The following is a 5,653-nucleotide window of genomic DNA, read 5'->3' on the forward strand; positions in this document are numbered from 1 at the left end:
CTTGCTCAAGACCACACTTTTCCAGTGGCCTGGGCTAGCAAGGGAGTCTGTTGCATAGGAAGCAATAGAGGCGGGGCCCTGTCCCCTTTTCTTCCATGTCCCCCCTCGTCCCCCAATGTGAAGGAATTCTTACTAGCCATGCGGGGCTATTTAATTAAGTCAAACCTAGAGTTCAGTTCCTCAGCCACACTAATCACATTTCAATTGCTCAGCCACGTGAGACAAGGGTGACTCTGTCGGGTGGCACAGAGAAAGAACATTTCCATCATGGCACATGGTTCCAGGGTACAGCACCAGGGACTGGGATTCTGCCTAGTTCAGGAGCCTGAAGAGGGAGAGGGTTTTCTGACCGGGCAGGGGGATGACTGAGAAGTCACGTCTGTGTCCTCAAAGGTCTGTCCCACATACTAACTATAGAGCTGGAAAGTCAGGAAGACCTCAAGGTGAGCATCAACCCTCCTGCACCCTCCCCAGACAGGGGTCCAAATGCTAAGCTGAATCCATCCAGGCAGCAAAGAAAAAGTCAGCAGCAAAGTCAGGGCAGGGGGTTTATAATGCTGCCTCAGGCCATCGCTTCCTCCTCAACTGCAAATATGGGGACAGCCAAGCTCCTTACCTGGACTGGAGGAGTGTCCGCTCTGGATGGGCGATTCTGTACCAGGGTGCACCCAGCTGGTTGACTTTTCCTCATCACTAGGGAAGACCAATAAGAAAGTGTCAGAGACAAGAGAGAGTCTTCCCGGAGTAGGACACCCCTCTCCAACTTCACACCAACACTGGCTGTCCGATTCTGGACACCTGAGATGGACAAATCCATACAACCATTCATTCATTCACATTCACAAAGCATTTACGGAGGAGATGCTGAGGATTCAGAAGTAAGTAATGTCTGACCCTGACCTCAAAGAATTTATAACCCACTATGGGAACACACATATAAAAAGATAGTTGCAATATAACATGATAGGAAGTACATTCTATCCCTATTAGAGCTACGCATAGAGAGCTTTATCCCATCACAGAGGAGGAAGTGCTCACCGGGATGAAATTAAGGAAGGGGAACAGCGTGAAGGCTGCGCTACTAAAGAGGTGGCATTTGGGGTGACTGGTGAGGTCTCTGGGGAGAACAGTGGAGGTCCTTAACTGGTAACTTCTCAACAGATACAAAAGGAGGGGGCTAGGTGAACCCACAGCTCTTGGATATCTGAGTGCTAAATATTTTCATTCACAACAGTCCCTCACATTAGGAATGTTACAGACAATGAACTTGAGGCTCAGAGAAGTGAAGTGACTTGCCCCAAATCATACAATCAATAAGGGATGAAACCAGGATTCTGATGTCTTACTCCCGGCAAGGTGGGCTCCCCAAGAGTGCAGATCCTCTGAGTCTAGGTCAGAAGACAGATGAACCCACCAACATTTCTCAACCCCCACCAACCAAATGGTATTCATTCGTCCAGAGCCAGATGTGACCCACATGAAGCACCGGACTTTCTTGGCCAAGGCCACGTGGAGGAGACAAGTCTGCACACCTGTATCACCCAGACTTTTGGGTGGGGCCTTGGGGCCCTGGACAGGACCCCACTCGCTGCTTTTAAAGTATCCTTAATACTTTAATTAATATAATAAACCCCACTAAGAAGGGTTCCATTAAATTTTTATTGAGGTAAGATGTACAATGCTGCACATATTTGAAGTGTACAGTGCAAAGTTTTGACATATGTGTATACCTGTGAGACTATCACCAAAATCGAGATGTGAACCCCCCAATTTTTTGTGCCCCCTTATGATTCCTCTTTCCCACCCTGTCAGCCTTTCCACCTGCACCCTCCCCCCAACAATGAATCTGCTTCCCATTACTAGAGGTTAGTTTGCATTTTCTAGAGTTTCTAGAATTTTATATCAATGGAATCATGCAAGCTAGACTTTGACTTCTTTATTTTTTTCCTCCTTCTAGCCTTCCTTCTCTCCCTTTCTTACCTCTCCGTGAGAGCATGTGTGAAAAGTTGATTCCATTTCATTACTGAGTAGCATTCCATCACAGACTATGCCACTGTGTGTCCATCTGCTCACCTGATAATGGACATTCAGGGTGTTTTCCGGTTGGGCCATTACAAATAAAGCTATGAATATCAGTGTCTAAGTCTTTGTGTGGACACATGCTTTCTTTTTCAATTGAGTCCACTAACATTTCTCTGAGTTTGGACCCCTGCTTCAGGAGGGGATTTCCCAGTGGACTGACCCCTCCGATGAGGAGAGAAGAAACAACGTCACAATTCTGGTGCCCCCAGGACCCTCGAGCCATTGTGCACACTCAGAGACGCCCTGCGATGCCGGCTCTGGTCCTGGGAGGCAGGGATAAAGGAAGCACCGGAAGGGGAGAGTCAGCTGGTGTGCATGTTATGTGTGCGGGCAAACTCCCGCCCTCACACCTCCTCTTGGGCCACCCGGATGCTTTCTGGCCCCAATCCCTCTTCTCCTCTCAAATCATTCCCTCAGATGACAGGACGTCATGGACAATCCCAGGGTCACAGAGGTGGACACAGCCCCACAACCTCAACATCTTCCCCCTGTTGTTCTGCTACTCCCCTTGCCAGTTCTGGGCCCAGAACAATGCGGTCACAGGCTGTCTCCACCCTGGCTTTGGGCTGACAGGGGACTGTAAACCTGGAAGGACCGATGTCACTGCAAACCCACAGTCCCCACACTTAGCCCGTCCCTAAGTGCCACTAGAATCTTCTCCAGGGGCACCAGCCATTTGCAGGGTTCTAAAGCTTCCCCATCCACCTCAAGTCCCTCACCTGCCTCCCCCTCCCTCCTCCCTCTCCACTCTCAATGGACAATCATCACTTCAAGAAAAACTAGAAACCATTAGGCAAGAGCTTCCTCAATACACCCAACCAGTCACCCCCAAAAGTACCCATATCCCAACCTTAATACTTGTCTCTAGAGGTGCCTGGGTGGCTCAGTTAAGTGTCCAACTTCGGCTCAGGTCATGATCTCATGGTCCATGGATTCGAGCCCCACATCGGGCTCTGTGCTGACAGCCCAGAGCCTGCTTCAGATTCTGTGTCTCCCTCTTTCTCTGCCCCTCCCCCACTAAAATAAATATTTAAATTATTTTAAGAAAATACTTGTCTCTACATTAGGGAGGAAGCAGTCTTTCTCCATTTAAGGCTAATCCCTCTGCCTGGGTTATAGTTCCTATCATCTCCTGTCTTTTCTGGAACTTTATTCTATTGAGCATCACGGGCTTCTAGCTTCAACCTCTCTCTCCCTCTCGGGTCAGCATCTGCTTAGCCCCACTCTGGTTTTTGTCTTCTGGTCTGAACTCTCTGCCTCCCTCTCAATGCCACCTCCCCTTCCATTCTTACTGACCCAGGATCCTCCTCAGAAATGGGTCCCCTCCAGCTGTCCCCACTTCCTAGTCTACCTCTCATCCATCCTTGGCAATCTAGTTCCTGTCCTCAGTCCTTCTCTGAAGCCACTTTTCCCAGAAGTCATTATAGACCTCCCTAGTTCCAAAATCCCATAGCTACTTCCAGGTTTAAGCTCATTTGGCCTTTGCACTCTTGACCATTTCTTCCTCCTACCATCCTTCTCCTCTTCCTTCTAAGGCAGTGCCCTTCCCTGGCTACCATCCTAGAATCCCTGATCTCTCTTCCTCTATCCTTTCCTTCTATGCCGGTGCTGCCTGGTACCCCCATCTTCTTGGTCACCCATTTCTGGATGGTTCCACACCAATGCAATCACTCCCAGGACTTCCTCCCCAGCCAGGCTGTTCTCTGTACATCCATTTGCCGGTCAGGCATCACCTCCTGAAGGGACCTCAAATTCAATGCTTTCCCTTGAACGTGTACGCCCCCTAAAATCCATTCCTTGTCCCACACTCCTGATCCTTGTCACACTCAGGTTAAAATCTCTTAGATTCGTCTTTGATTTTTCCTTTTCCCTCTCATCCCCAACATTCAGGCAGTAAATGAACACCCTCCTAAAGATTTTTTCTATCTCTCTGCCCTCTAACCTCACCACCTACATCCAGGCCCCATCGGCTGTCTCCTAGACGCCGGCAGTCACCCCTGACTGCTCTCCAAACCCAAGTTTCTCCCTCTATGTCCCTGTTCAGCCCTCAAGCCATCGTCTGCTCACACAGCTGCCAGAGGGATCCTTCCAAAGCCCAGGTCTAAGTGTGTCAATTCTCTTAAAAATCTCGTTTGGGGTGGTGCCTGGCCAACTCAGTCATAAGAATGTGTGACTCTTGATCCCAGAGTCATGAGTTCGAGCCCCATGTTTGGTGTAGAGCTGACTTAAATGAAACAAATAAAAATAAAGGGGCGTCTGGGTGGCTCGGCTGGTTAAGCGTCCGACTTCGGCTCAGGTCATGACCTCACAGTTCATGGGCTTGTTCCCTGCATCATGGAGGGAACCTGGAGACCGCTCTGGATTCTCTCCCTCTCTCTCTTTGCCTCTCTCCCACTTGCACGTTCTCTCTCTCTCTCAAAAACAAACATTTAAAAAATTAAAAAAATTAAAATCTCCTTCGGTTTCCAACTACCAGTATGACCAAGTTCAAATCCCTTAGCCTAACACACAAGGTCTCTCCAAAGCTGCCCCTTCTTATTGATCCTGTCCCCTCTTCTGCAGCCTCCACCCCATCACCTCTGACCCCCTCTGGAGTGTTCTAGACAACCAGTGCCCTGGCACTCATCAGCGTCCTCCTTCCCACATGCCTCTGCTTCAGGGTCCCTTCCTCCCTGGTCCTCGGCCCCAGAATCAGCTCAATTACCGCCTACTCCGGAAGGCTCTCCCTCCGGAAGGCTCTCCCTCCACTCCCCAAAAAAACATCAGTTCTTTTCTCCTTGTGTTCCTAGACCATCATTCAGATACCTCTAGAATATATCCTATTATTTCCCAAGTATTTCTTTGTATTTTCTCCGTATCACCTTCAAGGAAAAACCTCTATCTTATAGGGTTTTTTTTTAATCTCTAATGCCTAGCAATGTGGCACACAAATTGTGGCTACTCGAACATTCGTGGACTGAAAGACCAAGAGAAGCTGGAAGGCACGCAAGAGTCTGGGAAGAAGGATGAGGAGAGCCAAATTAGCCACTCCAGCCGAAAAGCTCTGTGGAAATACACAGGCAGAGGCCCCGCCCCAGATGTGAATCTCTGGAGGCGGGGCTCAGGAATCCCTTCCTCCATCCATTCCTTGGGTGATTTAAATGGACTCTCAAGTCTCAAACCAAAGGGACTCTGGTTTTAATACCAGTGAAGCTCTGTTATTTAAGAATCTGACCCAGGGTCAAGAACTCGAGCGGAGTTCATTTCTAACATAATCTAATTACAGCATCAATTATGATCATGGTGATGATAATTACAGAAGAAAGGCCTAGAGCAAGTGTGGAAACAGAGAAGCAAGGAGAAAATCCATCTGCCGCCTTCCTTGGGCTCCTACGAAGGCAGCTGGGTGCTGGGTGGGGGGAAGCGGTGCACTAGAGTCAGCGGGTACTGGGTTCCGTCTGAGCTCTGATTAACAAGTGGTTTTATCTCGAACAAGTACCCTCCATCTCTGTAGACCTCACTTCCCCATCTGAAAAGTGAGGGGGTTGCAGCCAAGGCTCCCTCTCAGTTCCAATGTTCTGTGAGTGGCTAT

The sequence above is a fragment of the Suricata suricatta genome, chromosome 3 (assembly GCF_006229205.1).
Source record: "Suricata suricatta isolate VVHF042 chromosome 3, meerkat_22Aug2017_6uvM2_HiC, whole genome shotgun sequence".
Taxonomy (NCBI): domain Eukaryota; kingdom Metazoa; phylum Chordata; class Mammalia; order Carnivora; family Herpestidae; genus Suricata; species Suricata suricatta.